Source organism: Thamnophis elegans, chromosome 2 (genome assembly GCF_009769535.1).
Source record: "Thamnophis elegans isolate rThaEle1 chromosome 2, rThaEle1.pri, whole genome shotgun sequence".
In the NCBI taxonomy this organism is placed as follows: Eukaryota; Metazoa; Chordata; class Lepidosauria; order Squamata; family Colubridae; genus Thamnophis; species Thamnophis elegans.
The window spans coordinates 86,524,561-86,544,156 of record NC_045542.1 but is presented as its reverse complement, the minus strand read 5'-3'; positions in this window follow the sequence as shown (position 1 = coordinate 86,544,156).

Below are 19,596 nucleotides of genomic sequence, written 5' to 3'. Positions count from 1 at the left end.
GCCTCACTCATCCAAACCGCACGAGTCAATTAAAAAATATAAAATACAATGACAATAAAGGATAAAAGTGGGCACAAGCATCACATATACATCAAATACATACCACATACATATCCCATACAAAAGAAAGAAAGAAAGAAAGAGAGAAAAAGAAAAAGAGGGGAAAAAGGAAGATTGTGCAGCTGTTAAAAAAGGTACAAGTTCAAGTAGTACAAATAGCTCTTAATGTTCAAGATGGTTAAAGTGACTGAAACCCAGCAATGGTCCAAAGGAGGCATACAGGGGAATATCTCGTATCCCCCTCTCCTGTAAGTCTGGGAAGGTCCAAAAAGTCCGGGGCGGTTGAGGGGAGCAGAGGGCCTTCTTACACACTGTGAGCACCCCCACTCGTCCAGGGTCCAAAGCACTGCAATGAATGGAATTAAACAAGTGCTGTCCGAAATAATATTCCAGAGGCAGTCGCGAATAATGATAGTCAAAGCGACTGAGGCTGAAGCAGCAAGTTCAGAGGCCCTGGGATTACAGTTAAAGGAGACTGAATGTTCCGAAGCCCAGATGGAAAGGGGCCAGATGGCAAGCAGGGTGTGTGTGTGTGTGTGTGTGTGTGTGAAGAAAAAGGCTCCACAGCAGCAATGATGGGCTGAAGGAGAAACTCACCCAGGGAAGAGGTCCAGTCAAGCAACAAACGGAAGGAAAAGGTGGCAGCGTTGATGTAAAGGCTGAATCAAACAGCGGGGGGGAGGGGTGTCTGGAAGGGCCATGGCGGCGGCAAATGCAGCCAACCACCAAATTTGCCCGTCCTCGGTGGGCGCCCAGGTCATTCTCCTCCCCTTCAGGGCGATGGCTGTGCAAAAGGGTCTCCAGGGGCTCAACAGGCCGGGCAGGTGAAGTCAGACGATGTCGCATGCCCCGAGGGCTGGTAGAAAACGCCGGCATCATCCATATGCCGCCGCCGCCGCCATCAAGCAGCAGAGATCGCTGTGAAGCCGCTGAAGGTTGCGAGGCCTGGGATCGTCCGGGAGTGAAGACCTCCCCAGCAAACTGGCCTCTTCGGGTCCCCCAGATCTCAGTCATCCCCGGGGACCCATCCAAAGGGTTATGCCGCCTGCTTGTAAGGTTTCCCAGCATTTTCTCTGTCAGCTTGAAACGGAGCAAGAAACGGAGCAGCCATTCCGAGCTCGCACATGCACAGGTCTTATTGTCACATCCTATTAGATATCAAAAACTTCAAGGTTTCTGGCCCATGTTTGATGGGCTGATAGATTTCTTGTTTACATTTACTTAAATCAATTGCTGTAATATCTGCTGTAATGTATGGTCTGTCTTACTGTTGCCTTGAATTGGTCATTTTTTTATTTGTTCCCTTCACATAAGACAAGGGGGGGGGAATTAAAAAGTTAATAACTTCCATAAGCCAGAGTGCATTGATATAAAAACATATAATCACTTGCTGTGCCTAGACGGGGACTCACTGATCTGCTGATTTGTGTAAGGATATAACAAGCCTGAAAACACAATAGTGAGATTTATGAAGCATCAACAATTTATGAATGTATACCAGACAGATTGAAATTTAAACAGCTGGGAAATAGAGAAGTCCATCATAGTCTCAATTATTTAGAGAAGACATACTAAACTGTTGTTTTCTCAGAGTCATCAATGTCTCAGCCACAATTTGGGGAAATAAGGAAGGGGAATTAATCTTCTCATTAGTGAGAGATGGGCATTGTTTCCTTTTTGAACTTGATACGTCTGCACAGCTGAAGAGCATCTGCTCTTAAATTATTTCTTCCAACTAATTACTTGCTGGAGTGCATCACATCACAAGCCAGGAACTTGCAGAACTAGCAAGCAAGCATGATCAGAAAATTCCAAAGTTCTTTTTAAAATGTTTATTTAAACAGGCAGATTAAACTGTACTATATATTTTAAACAACAGTATTTATGATTTTATTTTTAAAGAGCTGAGTACCCAGGGAAAAGAACTGGGGGGAAATAATGTCATATGAATGCAAGCAAAACCCCTCTCTTCAATTCTTTAGAATGGCCCCACTTTTTTGCTTTCAGTAGAAATCTGGAAGAAGAGATGGTACCACTTACTTAGGAATCCCATTGAGTTTGACGAGTGGATTTATTAAAGCAGAACATTTTGTGGGAGAAATATGGCTGCTTTAATGAGTAGCTGAGAGGTGTGGTGTTGAATGCAAGGTCTAAATAAAAATTTCCCATTTGTTTTCAAAAGATGTCCATATATCATGCTTTGTTTCTCAAAACAAACCCTCATGCAACTAATATAAAAATGCAATGATGTTCTTTACAGGGTTGTTTTTGTGTGTGGTGGGGTGATAGGCATCTCTTACAAAGCTGGAGCAAAGCAGGTTCAGTACCTTGGACAGTACTGCAGACATTGACCCAAAGGAATTGAACGCCACCTTTGCACATCAAATGTTACCTGCACATGACTGATGGTAAGTGTCCATTGGAGTTGTCATTCAACATATTGGAGGACACTAAAGTACTTGACTTTGGACTAGAATATTGGCTAGCCATGTTTGATTTAAGGTAGGGACATGTATGTGTAAAATTCTAAAAGAAATTAAACTCTATTTTTTTATTAACTGTTGCAAGCAAGATCAAGACAGCCCACTTAAAGCAAACCACAGAAATCATGGCAGATTTGTGATTTGTGAATTTCCAAGTTTTTCCCCTAGTAGTTTTGCTAATTAGTTTCACTAATAAGAAAAGTTACTGTCTTCTTCCAGGTTGGGAGGAATTTGGATCTAATTTGATAAATACCTAAAGGTGAAGGAAGGAATCTGGACTCCACCACCCTAGTATCAAACAGCAGTGCTATGTTTCTGCAATTAGTTGTGAGGTGCAGAATCTAAGATATACTTGGAGTAAAAAGGAAAGTACACGAATCAAAGCTGAATACATTTCTAATTTTAGAGCAATAAGAGACGCTTCCATCAATTATGCCCATAGTCTTCTGAAAGGTCTTTCAAATCTGGAACAGATTTAGAAAGCCGTGAGGACCTGCAGAAAGAAAATTGATTACTGAGGATCTCTTTCCTCTCCATCCTACTGAAAGAAGACCTTATCAGCAGAGAGATGGCAAGAGAAAAATATGAGGAAAATGTAACAGTGTAATCAGCAAATAGCTAGAGAAAAGTATTTAAAGTCTCAAACAACATTCCTCAACTTTGATTCCATTCTGAAAAGTAGTTTCCTAATGCAAAAAAAGATGTAACTTTTTACTGTATCTAAACAACCTTTGATATTGTACTTACTTCAAATTGTCAGTAGATATTGATGCTGGCAGGCACTGATGCTACTTAGTTGGGTAATAAAACACCTGCAAGCAAATAACCAAGTTCAGAGAGCACCAAGGACTCCAGATTTCAACAAGCTACATATATTCTCTTCTATTGAAAGATCTTTTCTCACCTTTCTTCCCTTATGTAGCCTTGAACTAGAAAGAAATTCTCTTCTATAGTACTTCTATAAACAGATGTTGCTTCATATTCACTCTCTCTCCTCTTCCCAATGTTTTCCTTTCTCAGATCTTTCTCTCTCACCCAGAATTAGCTCATATAAATTATGAAATTGTTCAGCATCCAAAGGAACATGAATGCAGTTCCTCCTTGCTTTGAATGCTGTTCTCAAGCATTCCCATATGGCCAGTGCATATACACAAAGTTCACTCTGGTATTTTAAATTGGTATTTTAAATTTAAATCTTAGTTTTATGCAGGCATACGGCACCTTCTATAAATCTTTTGTTTTTCAAAACTGAAACATAATCTCAATAAAACACATCTCTTTGGGGGGGGGTCTATTGATTTGCCTGGCACCACCAAACTCCTAGCTCAAAAATATTTTTATTTCTCTTCTCCATTTATATATAAGAGGTAATGTGACTAAATAGAGTGGGGGGGGGGAGATACAGAACAGCAGTCACTTTGTAACATTTAAACAAAGAATGTAATTAATGTTTATTAAATAAACAGGTTCCCTAAATATTACAGTGCCTTAACAGATGACAAATACTTGACTAATCTGGCACAAAATTATCTCTTTATATGAAGCTTTTCTAAGACTATGATTCCGAATTTCTCTCACAACCCATCCAATCATCCATACCACTTAAATCCCAGTCTTCTCACTTTCCCACGCCATTCACCTCCAATACCATGCTTTGAGTGAGTGAGCAGTCTAATACCCGGTCCTCATATAGACAATTGAATGTTCTCTCAATTATTTTTGTGCAATTGAAAGACAAATTCAAGAGTAATTCTCTTAAATAACCTAAATTGGAAAAAAATAAACATTTAAGGTATTTTCACTTCAGATTTTTGTATCTATTTTTTTTTTAATTTCACTAAAGAATTTGCAAATAAATACTGGATCTTGAAGGTCAGCAGACTGCTCTTCTTCTGCAGGAAAATTATTCCTATCACACAGAATCAGAAATGCAGTTCTTGTGTTTTTCTTATAAAGCTGAGTCTCAGCTGAGTTCCTGGGACAGGAAACTTTGGAACAACCATCACAATCAGGAATAAAAACACTGTCCTGCCATTTAAATCACAATATTAGTAATATTCAGTATACAAACCAACAAGCAGATTTTGCAATATATTAATCCTTCCAAAAGCCATCTTAACTGTTCACAGTTGCCAAAATGCTTTCAACAAGCAGAAAAAAAATGCCTCCCTTACTTTAAGCAAATCCATGGATAGTTTAACTACGGAAATGTTAAATACTTAATTGCAAACATGCTTTGAGCTGTACTGTTTCTCCCATAAATTTTTCATCTAGTCTTTCTATACACACTGCATAAATCAGTTTTGTTTATTATATTTGTGTTGTACTTTAATCTCCAAAACCTCCTGACAATTAACAATAATGATAACATAACCATACAGTAATACATTTGAGCATCCATGGTAGACAACAATATCAATTATAAAATGGTATTAAAGAGAGGGGCTTTCAAATGGTGGTGTTGGTGAAGACTCTTGAGGGCCTCTTCTTCTGCAAGGATATCAAATCAGTCAATCCTAAAAGAAAGCAAACTTGACTATTCTTTGGAAGCAGAGGTGGTATTCAGCCGGTTCGGACTGTTTCGGGCAAACCAGTAGCGGAGATTGTGGGTGGGCCCGGCCCCACACCCTAGTACTATGCCATCCTATTTAGCCACATTTTTGAGGCCAGGCGCATGCACTGAAGATGCACGCACAAGCAAAGTGCATGTGCAGAAGACACGCGTGCGTGCCAAACCAGTGGAAAAAATAAGTGAAACCCACCAATGTTTGCATGGACAGACACTGAAACTGAAGCTCAAATACCTTGGCCACCTCATTGAAAAGATCCTGATAATTGGAAAGATTAAAGACATAAGAAGGGGGCAACAGAGGATGAGATGATTAGATAATGTCATCAAAACATTGAACATGAATTTGGGCAAACTCCAGGAGACTCTAGAGGACAGGGCAGTCTGGTGTACTGTGGTCCATGGGGTTGCAAAGAGTAGGACATGACTTGGCGACTGAATGACAACAATTAAAGAGAGCAAAAATGCAATTAACAGTCTGGAAACATTCTAGTGCCTCAGATATTACAGAGATTCCTCAGTACATTCATTGTTTACATTATTTAATTGCATTAATCACTACCAAAGATTTGCTTAAGGCTTAACTTATTAATCAGTCACATTTATTGAACATCATATTTTTCTACAGAGAGAGATTCTTTACATACATACTTTGCAGGCATCTGTTTCTCCAGAATATGCATTTTCTTAAAACTGGGTGTGCAGGTCAACAAAACAAGAAAAAGGTGGGGCCTAAACAATGTAGGGTCTTTGACATGCAACCCAAAAGACTCACATAATTATCCTGATTCACATTTTTTTCTTGCTGTATTTTTTCTGAGAGTGAGGACCAGTAGGGAAAATTGGCCATCATATTTTTATTTACTGTAGTTATTATACATATATTCCTCAAGTAAAAAATAGCAACGGCTTCTGTCTAGTGGGGATATCACTTGTACGTTTACTTATAGGACTTGCCTTTGTTGGGAAAGTATGAGTACCTCATTTGATGTGAAAAAGAGAATATCCTTTGTGTCCTTTGATGGATGTGAGGATGACATAGTAATGTCAGCATCATGAATAAGCTTGTGGATTTTTTTTTACTCTTCTAAAATGGTTAAAAAATATTGAGGCCACTTTAATATTCAAATTATGAATGAGAATAAGTAACGTGTTAAAAACTGTATTTTTATAGCATACGTACATAGCTAAGTGCAACAATGGACAATAGACATGGTTGCTAATAGAGGAGGGGGGTGAAACATGGGGCTGGGGGTGAGGCGACTATAGTCCTTGTATAGACAACTATAGTCCCTTTATAATAGCTGTGGTGGCACAGTAGTTAGAATGTAGTATTGCAGGCTGACTCTTCCAATCCTGACACTTTCCATCCTTCCAAGGTCAGTAAAATGAGGACTCAGATTGTTGGGGGCAATATGCTAACTCTGTAACCCACTTAGATAGGGCTGTATAGCACTGTAAAGTGGTATATATGTCTAAATGCTATTGCTATTGCTTTATAGTTTCTTTTAATGCATGGATGTCAAATGAAGTTTCATATTATGAGTAGTTAAGTCTATGCTCCTAGCAATAGTAACTAATTTCTTAATTTTTTTTTAAAAAATGGAGTTATATTCATGGAAATGTCCTTTTGTCACCTCCACAGCAGGGGAAAAACACATGAAGTAGTATGCAGCATTTTCCAGTCATGCTGCTTAAATAACAGGTTTTAATGTAGAAACAAAACGCCCAAATCATTTATGCTGCCACAAAGATCCAATAAGAAATGAATCACCAAATACAATGTATAAATGATGTGAATGTCAAATACAAGATCAATTCAATGTATTATTTTCAAAGCAAACCATAATCCTTCTCTTTCCAAAGGAAAAAGGAAGAAGTTCACTAAGGTTTTGTGTACATATCACTTTTTTGCTTCTAACGAGGGATGTCGGAAGCAGACAGACATTTGAAGCTTTATTTTCCCAGAATAGGGATGTCCTGGGGCACGGAATCTGACTGATTTGGGACTTTAAAGGACACGGAAGTAGCAAATCACAAGTTCCAGTTAGTTAATTATAAAGACCTTTCATGATCAAATCATTTTAAAGCAATCCTATTCATTTTTCATGTGATACATTTGCTTCTAACCATCTGTTGCAATACTCAAACTTCAAGGTCAGTAGGAATCCATTTTTGTAATTGGGATATTGGTTTTGCCAAATGATTGAAGCAAAAGATCATTTAGGGCACCTAAAAGAATTATGAAATATGCTTGGATTAAATGATTGCAAACAGAATGTAAATATTAATTTTTCCAGGATACATCTATGACAATTGCATTTAATTTTTATTTTGAAAAACCTTTTGAGTTGTTGGCTTTGGGTTACTTCCATATGTAGTAATTAGCCTGGTTAATATGGTTGCTTCTACACAGTTATGGCATTCTAAACTATTTATGGAAGGATATGGAAAAGGTCCATTGTTTAAAAATGACTCTGATAATTAGAATAAAAATAACATTATTTTTTGACTTAAGCAAAAATCTACTTTTTAAAGATAACATTAGCGTATACAGCTTACTTTAGGGAATGTGATTCTTTTATTGCCTACCCATTCATATTTTGGAATACAAGAGAGGAGAGGACAACCTTTATTGTCACTTTTCCATACAATGGCACACATTATATATGATATCTGGAGAAGTTCACCAACAAAAGGGTGAACAACAAAAGCGCACCTGACTAAACCGCGGTGACAAAACCGTGAGTTCTAAAGCGCACCGACGAATGAGCACTGAAGCGTGGCAACAACAGCGCGGCAACAGAAGCGCGCTGTAAACCTAACCCTAAACCTAACCCTAAACCTAACCCTTACCTTAACTTAAATCACGCTTCTGTCGGCGCGCTGTTGTCACCGTGATGATGATGTCACATTGACAATGTTGCAGTTTTAGCGCCGCGGTTTTGTCGGCACGCTTTTGTCGTGCGCGCATTTGTCAGGTCATGATCTGGAGATAGATGAGAGAGAGAGAGGTGGGTTGGAGAGGGAGGGAGGGAGGATATATATATATGTTTGTGTGTGTGTGTGTGTGTATGTATATATACGAGGTCCCACTCGTCATCCTCAGGCTGCGAGCACAGGCACGAGGCTGAAGACACCAGCCTGAGGATGATGAGTGGGACCTCGTTGAAACATCACCAAGATACGCTCAATCTTACACGTGAAAAGACCCCAAAACACCAAAACCTGCATATATTGGGCATATATATATGTATGTATGTATGTATGTATGTATGTATGTGTGTGTGTGTATATATATATATATATATATATATATATATATATATATATATATATATATATATATATATATGTTATATTTATGCTGATAAATAAATAAAGGGAGACTAGTATAGATCTATTTCAAGCTATTTAGCTCTCATCAGCTAGCCATACCCATGTTTGGGCATACCAGGGGTTGTGACTTTAAATATATATTGTGACTTTAAATATATATATATATTTAGTGTCACAACCCCTGGTAAGCCCCAATTATGGGAGGAAGCTAACTGCTTCCATCATCTGTCAATCGGCTCGTCACAAGAGTCCATCACGACAGAAACCCAATATTTTTACTGTTGCCTTTGTTATATTTGGGCATATATATATATATTTGGGCATACCAGGGGTTGTGACACAATACATACATACATACATACATACATACATACACACACACACACACACACACACACATAATTTAAATATGTGCCATACACACACACATATACATACAGCATTTAGTATTTTTAAATAAACTTTTATATCTCATTACTAATATCATAATGTCTTTAGTTTTCATGAAAATAATCCCCCCTCAGAGAATAATCCGTATCACAATCTTTTTCTTTTTTCCTGAAAGCTCCTGAGGGGTTTATATGAATAGAAAATACAAACCATCACTGGATAATATAAGCAACTTTGGATGAAACGGCTTTCCAGGGTTGATTAGCGTTTTAGTATGATCAAAACACTTCATTCGGTATATTGGTCTTTCACATCTGTTTTGCCTACTAGCATCTGTGAGCCAGATTAGAACAAGGGAGGCTTTCCCTCCCTCTGAGGGAATAGGAAATATTATTCAAACATGAACATTTCCTAAAAACAACTGAAGAAATATTTTTGACTGGGTTGCTGTTATTTTTTAAATTTTAGAAGATAGGTTAGGACATTTTAAATCTTCTTTTGGTTTGTAGAAGGACCCAAGAGAAAGATGCTTTTTCGGAAGGGGTGTTTGTGTGTCTGGGTGAGTGTGTGTAGAGGATTAATTTTACAAACATTTTTCCCTTATGCTTTTCCCTAGCATAGTGATGGCTAACCTTTTTGTGCTCACATGCCAAAAGTGTGCATGTGCCCACACCCAGAATATAACATGTGCACACCCCCTCCCCCCCACTGCACATGCATGTGAGACCCCCACACCCTATTTTGGGCCTAGCCTAGCAGGCCTCCCTGAAGCCTCCTAGGACCAAAAAAAGAGGTGCAGGGAGTGCACACACCCTCGCGCTCCCTCCTGTGCACGTCTACGCTGTTACAGGAGTTATGTTGGTCTTGTATGTAGCTTTATTCCTTTCTAGCATTCATCTCCATTGTTCAGTGATGAATTTCCTGCCTTTCTAGGATTTACCTCTATCTGCTTCTGTTTGGCACTTCCTGTTCCTGTTGGATGTATATCAATGGCTTCTATAGTGTTTTGCAGAGATCTGAAAAGCAGCTGGCTGGCGGTGTATGCTTGGTGGAGCTCAACTGTGCCTCATGTGCAGGCCGAGAAGGCTCTGCGTGCAACCTGTGGTACGTTGCCACAGGTTCACCATCACAGCCCTAGCACCATCTCTTGTTGCTCTGAAGTGCCCCCAAATCTTCTATAATAGAATAACAGAGTTGGGACAGACCTTGGAGCAGTGGTGGGATTCAATTTTTTTACTACCGGTTCTGTGAGTGTGGTTTGGTGGGCATGCCATGGCTTGGTGGGTGTCACTTGGTGAGTGTAGCAGGGGAAGGATACTGTAAAATCTCCATTCCCTCCCTACCCCAAGGGAAGGTTACTGCAAAATCGCCATTTCCTTCCGACCAGCTGGAACTCGGGAGTCAGAGAATAGATGGGGTGGGCCCAGTCAGAGGTGGTATTTACCATTTCTCCGAACTACTCAAAATCGATGGTAAACCTATGGCATGAGTTCTGGAAGACAAAAAATGACCCTACGAGCAAACTGGAAATCACTTCCAGTTTGTCCGTAGGGGCATTTTTCATCCTCCGCACCCTACACAGAAGCCTCCTGAAGATCCCTGAAGGCTCTAGAGGACTAAAAAACAGCCCTACGAACAAACCGGAAGTGACTTCTGGTTTGCTTTTAGGGTCATTTTTCGTCCTCTGGAGCCTTCAGGAAAGCCTCCTGAAGGTCCCTGAAGGCTCCGGAGGATGAAAAATGACCCTATGAGCAAACCAGAAGTTATAGGGGCCTTTAGGGGCATTTTTTTATCCTTGGGACCCTTCACAGAAGCCTCCTAAAGATCCCTGAAGGCTCCAGAACAGCCCTATCGACAAACCGGAAGTGACTTCCGGTTTGCTCATAGTTTTTTTTTTTTTGTCCTCTGGAGCCTTCAGGGAACCCTCCTGAAGGTCCCTGAAAGCCCCGGAAGGCCCCTGAAGGCCCCAGAGGGCTAAAACCAGCCCTACGAGCAAACCGGAAGTCCATTCCTGAACTTCCAGTTTGCTCATAGGGTCGGTTTTTTGCGCTGCGGAGCCTTCAGGGAATCTCCTGAAGCCTCCAGAGGGCCTCCGGGGAGGTGGGGGGGCTGTTTTATCCTCCCCAGGCTCCTATAAAGCCTATGGAGCCTGGGGAGGGCGAAAAAAGCATTAAAATGGGGTGGAGTGCTTGTCATCCGTGCATGTGTGCTGGAGTCGCACATTGCATTATGGGTATGGCACACCCATGCACAACCCCCCTGCGCTCCCCCCGCTTTTGGCACGCGAGCCAAAAAAGGTTCGCCATCACTGCCCTATACCATTCCAGACACACAGCTGTTCAATCTCTTCAAGGCCACAAAGGCCTACCCCTCCCCCCCAATTCCTTTAACTAAAATGCCATGCTTGAGAAATCTGACTTCTCTTTTACAATTGGTATCTCAATGTAGTCCTAAAAGATTAGAGGCAATCAATATATTATCATAATTCACAGCATCCTATTCTTGTTCTTCATACTGGGTAATGTTTATCAGAAACCTAGCAAATGGGTGAAAGAGGTTGATTATTTTCCCTTTCCTAACTTGATTGTAACCAAAACAATGATCAAACAATTGACTCATTAGCACTGTTAAGGATTTTTTCACAATCTCCCAACCACCTGATTTGCCTACAATGTACCAGGAAATCTAAGATACCAGCTGAATGTGCCAAGCAAAGACTTTCAGTATTTGAGCAATTAGTAGAATCTGATTGGTGTTCCTATCCGATGCAGTTGACACAGGAGAAATCTACCTGTTTCACATGTAGAATACACATGTGTATTCTACCCATTTCTGTATGGAAATTACAACCATGTATGGAATTTTTCAAGTGTAACTGGCATTTAACAATAGCAGAATTCAGTGTTCTTACTTTTGAAGACTAGGAAAAGCACACATCTGTAGTTAATTCATTGCTACTAAAGAACAAGGAAGATATTAAAATTGTTTATGGTTTCCCATCTTAACTACCCCACACAATTCCTTGCCTGCAATGAATCAGCCATCCTGTTTTCAGTGGCTGGTTCATATTATACTAATTCCAATTGTGCTATACCTAGAAAATTAAAGGGAAACTGTCCAGTATGTCTGTTTAATTCATTCATTTCAAAGTAAATGAATGTGGACACTGATTATTTTACATTAGGATTATCTGGCTTTGCAAAGAAAAATGGGTTTTCTAATTATATTGGGGATAGTGAAATATATTTTCTTGAATTAACATTCTACAAAAGGGATGAATTGGCTCAAATTTCAAGACTTGTAAATATTTATTCCCTTTTCCAAATGACTTTATCTTCATTTTTAACACGCATTATAGAAAGATTAGGATTATAATAAAAGAAGAGTAAAACATACAAACAACCCCCTCAAGTTCATCTGTTCCGTTTGCAATTTTAAAGCCAAACATAGAAAAGTTTATGAATCTTCACAAACTTCTATAATTGATCCATGTTGGAAGAAATCACAGAGAACTGGTTGTTAAATTATTTGAATCCCACCACTGGAGGAAACTGCTGGTAGGAAGTGTACATGAGAAACAAGGCAGACCAGGGCCGTGCCAGGGTGGAGCATGTATCCATCCTTGTCTGTCACCTGTTGCTTTTCAGACATTTCTGCAGCAGTGATTTACCTTATACTGCTTGTCTCACTAAAAGTGGCTGAAGATGAAGCAGTTTAAGATATTGCTATCCAGATTTTTGTCTGTTCTCCAGCTGGATAACAATGTGGCCAGGCTTCATGTCCAGAAACAAGTTGTCACAGTTTCTGATTGGTGTATTCTTTGTCCTTCCCATCTGCATCAGTAAAATCGCGCGAGCGATCGTGGGTGCACCTCGGTTCACCCACATAACACCTATCCTCCGCGAGCTGCGCTGGCTACCTGTCGATCTCCGGGTGCGCTTCAAGGTGCTACTTGTCACCCATAAAGCCCTCCATAGTAGTGGATCTGCGTACTTGAGAGACCGCCTCCTGCCAATTACCTCCCTGCGACCAATTAGATCTCATAGACTAGGCCTCCTCCGAGTCCCATCTGCCAGCCAGTGCCGGCTGGCAACTACAAGGAGGAGGGCCTTTTCAGTAGTAGCTCCGACTCTTTGGAACGATCTCCCCGTGGAGATTCGTACCCTCACCACCGTCCAGGCCTTCCGCACAGCCCTTAAGACCTGGCTAGCCCGTCAGGCCTGGGGACAAAGATAATTGCCCCCACCCGAATGATGAATGAATGTTGCTCATTATTTTATTCTATGTTGTCTGTGTTATTGTTTGTATATCCCTCCCTTGATTTTATGTAAGCCGCCCTGAGTCCCCTCAGGGAAAAGGGCGGCCTATAAGTGTTAATAAAACCTAAAACCAAAACCAAACCAAAATGGCCACCTCTTTCCTTTCCATTGATGAGTCTTTGAAGACATTTAGGATCCCACCAATAAAGTTTTTGCCTGAGACTATCTCCACTTACTTCCAATTCATTTGCCTTTGAACTTGTTCATCCACCTGGCATGTCTCTCTTGGTGATTAGTGAAAAAGTAAAATCAAAGACCACAGTTTCACTCTTCTTCTGTTACTTGGGGTAGGGAAGCTGATGGAGTTTTTGTCAGTTTCACCATGTTCAATAAAGGGAAAAAAGGGCCCATGATTTCACTGGTCCAGATGTAGCTGGAAAAATATGGGTTTCATTGGTTCAAAATTGTGAGTAAAAAAAAAAATCCAATGGTTTTGAGGCCCTACAGGACATGTTCTTCTCTTCTGATACAGACATCCCCAAGATGGATGGAATATGCCAGTATGCTGTACAGACCAGATATTGCCTAGAAAATTTGTCTAGGCCTCAGCTTTGAAGCCCAGCTCAATCGCAGCCTGTCTTTCATGTGGAAAAGGGCAAGACGAATAGGATGTCATCAATTCAAATCCTCTTGGTGAGGCTGCTGAAATTTTCCTCACCTGATGGTTAATCTTGACCTCTTTCTCCATGGTTTCATTCTGCCCACCTTAACCAGAGAGAGGAGGATAACAGATTGGGCAAGATAAGACCATTGTCCTGTGCAGGCCTCCTGGAGCTGTGCAGCCCTTAGGACATCAGAAAACGGCAGGAAAGAAAGGCAGAGATTGAAAACAGAAGCAGTGCAGTATTTGGTTATGGTTAAGTTTATTTATAGGCCGCCCTTTTCCCTGAGGGGACTCAGGGCGGCTTACAACTTATATAGGAAGGGAAACATACAATGACATATAGGACAATACATAATTAAAAGAATAAAGCAACATTCATTCAACATTCGGCAGGGATGGATTATAATCTTTACCCCCAGGCCTGTCGGGATAGCCATGGTCTTGAGGGCTGTGCGGAAGGTCGGGAGGGTGGTGAGGGTACGAATCTCCATGGGAGATCGTTCCAAATTTCTCTCGGTTTGTCAGCAAACCGAGAGAAATTTGGCCAGGGCACTTCTAGAGCAGCCACTGCCAGCCATGTCAGCAGTGAGTTAGCAGGGCTGGATTAAACTGTGACAATGTATCAGTGTGGAACATAGATTGCACAAAATGCCTGCAAGGCTGAACGTACCCAGGGCTATAATTTGAAGTCCCCTTAGAGAAGGTTATTGGAGACAAAAGTGTGACCTTGTTTTTCCAAGTTTTTGGCTTTGATTGTTTTTTTTTTGTAGAAATATCTGCAGCTGCACCAGGGGAAGTTTATGCATTTATATGTGAATCATCATAAATCAATAGCTGTCAACAGAATAGACACATTTCTTGATGCATACCAGCACAAAATGAATTACATACAGTACATCTGTGCTATCAACTTTTTTCTAATTTGAGAATACATAACACTATAGAGAAATCCTATACACTCCCTCAAAATTATTTTCCAGTTTGAAAATGAGTATGCATGCATGTACTATACGTACAGTATATACTGTACACACACACACACACACACACACACACACACATTCTCTCTCTCTCTCTCTCTCTCTCTCTCTCCAGAAAGCTTCAGATTCAGTGGAGTTGGTTTACAGATAAGTAAGTTCAGAACTGCAGACTCAAATGATTTTCAGCGGTTTATTTTTTGCACTACCTGCCTAAAATCGAAGGGGAAAGATCCCTAAAAGATGATTTACAATTTTGTGCTGGTCTGTGACTCTACTAGATGATTAATATCTTCGATTTTTTTTCATAAAAGGCTAAAACTAAAACAATGGTTTACTGTCTCCCCCGTTCCTTCTCCCCTGCCCTCTGGTACTGTGAACCTTTTATAAACCATTGATTGAGGCCAAATGTTTGTAGAGACGGTGGAATAAAGAAGGTAGTTTTTCATGTCATAAAAAAAACAAATCCAGAGTTCTGATAGATTGTGTCAAAGAATGGTTTAAAAATTAACTTTAATGTTTTACAAAGAACCTTAGTCCATTGTTAAAAATATTATTCTGATCACAAAATATATGTACACACAATATTTGTTGATTTACATTATGAAAAAAAGATGTTGAAACTATATGGAATCCATAATTTCTTAAATGTTCTATGGCTGTTGACATGAATTGCACAAAATGACTTATTTCCTGATAACAGGCCTCAGATGATGCATTCTTGAATTGCATAAAGAATTCTATTATCACTAATGGCAAAATAATACATACTATCTATTTGGTGATTGAAAGATGGAGGCAGAGAAGGAAGAAGAAACCAAATATTAAGTACACTGGCTTGTGAACAACACATTTCAAGAAGAATTAGACCGATGGAATATTATAAAAAGGAAATAATTTATCAAAAGAAACCCTGAAATATGAATGATTGATAACAATAACTAAAATAATTCCAGATTTCAATAGTTCTAGAGGGATCAGGTGAACTTTCCAGAAAAAGTCTGAGCAACCTCTGTAACATTAAATATTTGAGATACACAGCTTTTTTTCCTGAAAGGAGTGTGAGTCAAGTTAATCCATTGTCAGTACCTTGACCTGATTTTGTTAGTATATGCAAATATGATGAGAATCTATAACAAATAAAAAAGTAAGCTGAAAACTCCCTCAAGCCAGGCTCAGCTCTGGGTCACTAAAGGAGATAAGAAAAGCTGATTGATAATTAGATGCATAATTGGCTAGTAAGCAGGGAGGGGGAGCTGTACGCTGATCTGAGAACTGAAAGAACTGTCCAGAATATTCTAGAAGGCGATAGAAACCATAGTTTCCACAAATATTGTATAGGCATCAAATTTAGTTTGAGAGAGTCCTTTTACTTATGTTATTTTCTTCAGAAATATTTGAAACGAATGAACATAGTATAACCCTTGACTGAGTTGGCAGAAGATGGTGAAACTAACTGGATTGATTAGAGACAATGGTTTGGACAAGTTTATGAGAGATTGGGAACCATTTGTGGAGTTTCTGTGAAGTGCAATAAATAAAATATAATAATGGATTGTTAACAGAGGGCTTTGAAATTAATTTTTTTAATATAGAAGTGTTAGTAAGCTCCCGTTAGGAGAACGAGTGGTGTTCAGAGAAGTAGTGTGAGAGTGGTGTTGGAAAACACACAAACCAGCATACAGACGCTGCAGTTTAAATAGGTTTGTGCTTTCGTGGAAATAGAGGTATCAGAGTCCATCAAACAGTCCAAGTCATACATGGTAAGACAGTCAGTCATCAACGTATTTCAGTTAAGGGATAATCCAAATAACATAGTCCATAATCAAACAAACAATCCGGTACCAAAGTTTGCTAGCAGTTGCACAACTTACAATACTTCACGCTGATCACTATATGGCACTTCTAACAGCCAGCTTCCAAACACTCAGATCTAGATCAGCATCTAACAGTGATTCTGGCTCCATCTTATGGCCTATTGAGGAAACAGCAACAATCACATTTTAACAGCATGATTTAAAGAAACTGGTACAGCATTGTTACATGATTTATATATTGCCAACCCAACCATTAGATTATATTCCTAACAGGAAGGGTTAACAGTAACAGCTTTCTATAGTAAACAGATATGTTGGTCAATTTAATTAACAAACAATAGATTTGTATATTTGGAATATTTGTTAAGATAATAATTATGTCAAATAGTAATTAAGCAGCATAGATGGAAAATGTTATAACTATCTGTAGACCCATAATGCAAAGGGTGGGAGACCTATTAATTTTGTTTGAGATACAAGTATCAACATAAATTAGGCTGGAGGTAATATGTTTACTGTTAATTTTATATTTGTTACACACAGATTTTTTCCTTCTTCTTTTGTATCTTGTTTGTAATCCTGTTTCGTTGTTTCTTGTTTCTGTTTTTATTTTGCGTTTTGTATTTATCTTGAAGAAAAAATTCAAAAATTCAAAAAGGAAACCATAAACCTTCAGTCCTAGAGAAACATAGGCAGATTATTCTTTTCTTTTAAAGCAATATGGGAATTTTCGGTTTCTACATATATATGTCTATTGCTGTTCCATTAAGTGCTCAGTTGTCAATATCCAGGATTTGGTCTTTAATAAAGGGAACAATGTAGTCAGACTTGGCAATGGAGCCCGAGGCACCATTTAGCTCCCCAGCTGTGACACTCTTCCATGTTGGGCTCACACCCTGGTGTCTTCAGGCTTGGACCAAATGTTAACAATGTATCCCATTTGCCTTCCCATCCTGAGAGTCTTGTGACTTGGGTTAGAATTAAAAGAAAATATCCCCCACTTGAGAAAAGCAACAAAGAAATATGAAGTAAGCCACAATGTTGTCAAAGAGTATACATAATAAGGAAAGTGCAGACAAAAATATGTGCATTATTCCAAACATGTACAATAAGGCATACCTTTTACAAGGTGGATTGCGTTCATAACTGTATCCATCAATAGGCATTTTCCTGGGGGCCAGCTTACCTCCAGAGTCAAAAGGAGCTTCTTCCTTGGAATATTGCAGAGATTCCTTAAAACTTGATCATTCTTAAAGGTTGTGAGGGACCTAAAAATTGAAAGAGAGACAACATCACGAATGAACATTATAAGGGTTGTTTTACATCTTCTGTTGATATTGCTTTGTCTATTGTTTCTAATGTATTGCTAGCCAGAGTTGCAACTGAGAGTTAGGCAGCCATATAAATCAATTTCATAAATAACCCAAATCAATATTACTGTTTTAATAAAACAGTATAAATATAAATTATTCTTACAATGCCTACATTGTATATTGTGGGATTGTGGCTGCACTATAATCAAGGTGGTATAAAGTCTCATTGAGACACACATATGTAGTCATTTTTTTAATTTTACCCTTTTTATTGCTAAAATAGTGAAATATAAAAGAAAAAAGATTCTACTGAATGATGATAATGGAGTGGAAAACCCTAAACAGTTCATGTAATCAAACTAAGTAAACATAACAGAAAAAATTACAAAAAGAAAGCTCCATAAGGTACATGCTTACTGTGGAACAATTGAATTAACTCAATTGTTGATCTTATCATTAAAACTGACCATTTAACAGCACATAGCTAATAGTTGACTTGAGCTTCCACAAACTTCCTTTGCCTACAATTTCTTTTTCTGCCTCTGTAGAAATTTCTTGAGTGCTTCATATCAGTAGTGTTCAGAAAGTAAATAAATCTTTCAAAATTTGGTTGTGGTTTGACTGTTATTTATCCCTAAAATATATAGACTGTGATTTCTATGCATAAATTTATATCTGTTTTGCAATACAGTAGGGCATAACGAGTTGGAAATGGCTCTAGAAATCAAACCACTGTTTTGCAAACGTAAAGTATCATTTACAGTGATGGAGTAATTCAGTAATATGTTGCTTAATGGACACAATTGTACTGTAATGTTTTAATCAACATATTAAGCAACAATAAGTTTGCTCTCCTTGACAACATAGCACTTTCTAGTTCTCAGTGGTCTTATGAAATTGCAGATACAGTAATATAGCAAAATTTGTGAATTTTGTTCCAAAAACATTTATCAGAATGCCATGTCCCGATAAAGCCCAAGATGGAGTGAAAAACTTCCTTCAATTACCCTTTTGGTACCAATTTAATGGCACTCTGCTGATGAGGCAGGCTGAAGCCAAACTAGGTTTATGAAAGTTTTCCTTGCCATCATGGCTGAAAATCCCAACTCACAGTATATGGAAGAATCTTCAGAGGTTGATGACCTCTGCACTCCAGTTGGCCCCTCAGGACTGCTATGGGACTGTTTCCTGCACTCTGGCTGCTGAGAGGGCAGGAAACAGTCCCATAGAGTCTCTGTCTCTATGATCATGGATGTTTGGCTGTCAGAAAGACTAGAAAATTAAACTCCTCTCCTCTAGAAAAGAATAAAAGCTAAGTTTTGGCAATTGCGGTCATGTGATAGCAATATGCTGCATTTATAAAATGTGGATCATTTGGAACTGGGTCATGAGCAGTGGTGGGATTCAGCCAGTTTGCACCACTTCGGGAGAACCGGTTGTTAACTTTCTGAGCAGTTTGGTGAACTGATTGTTGGAAGAAATCATTAGGGCAGAGAACCAGTTGTTAAATTATTTGAATCCCACCATGAGTCTTTTGGGTGGTCTGCTAAGTGACTGGTCATAGAGGGTATAGGCAACATGTATAAGACCTCTCCTCTTCCACTGCTTAAATGCAAATTATAAAGTCTTTACATCTTGCAGGAGTAAAGTATAAACTCTTATAGAACACTCATCCCCTGTGATTGGAACAAAAGCATGATGCATGCATAGGCTCTGCTTCTCATA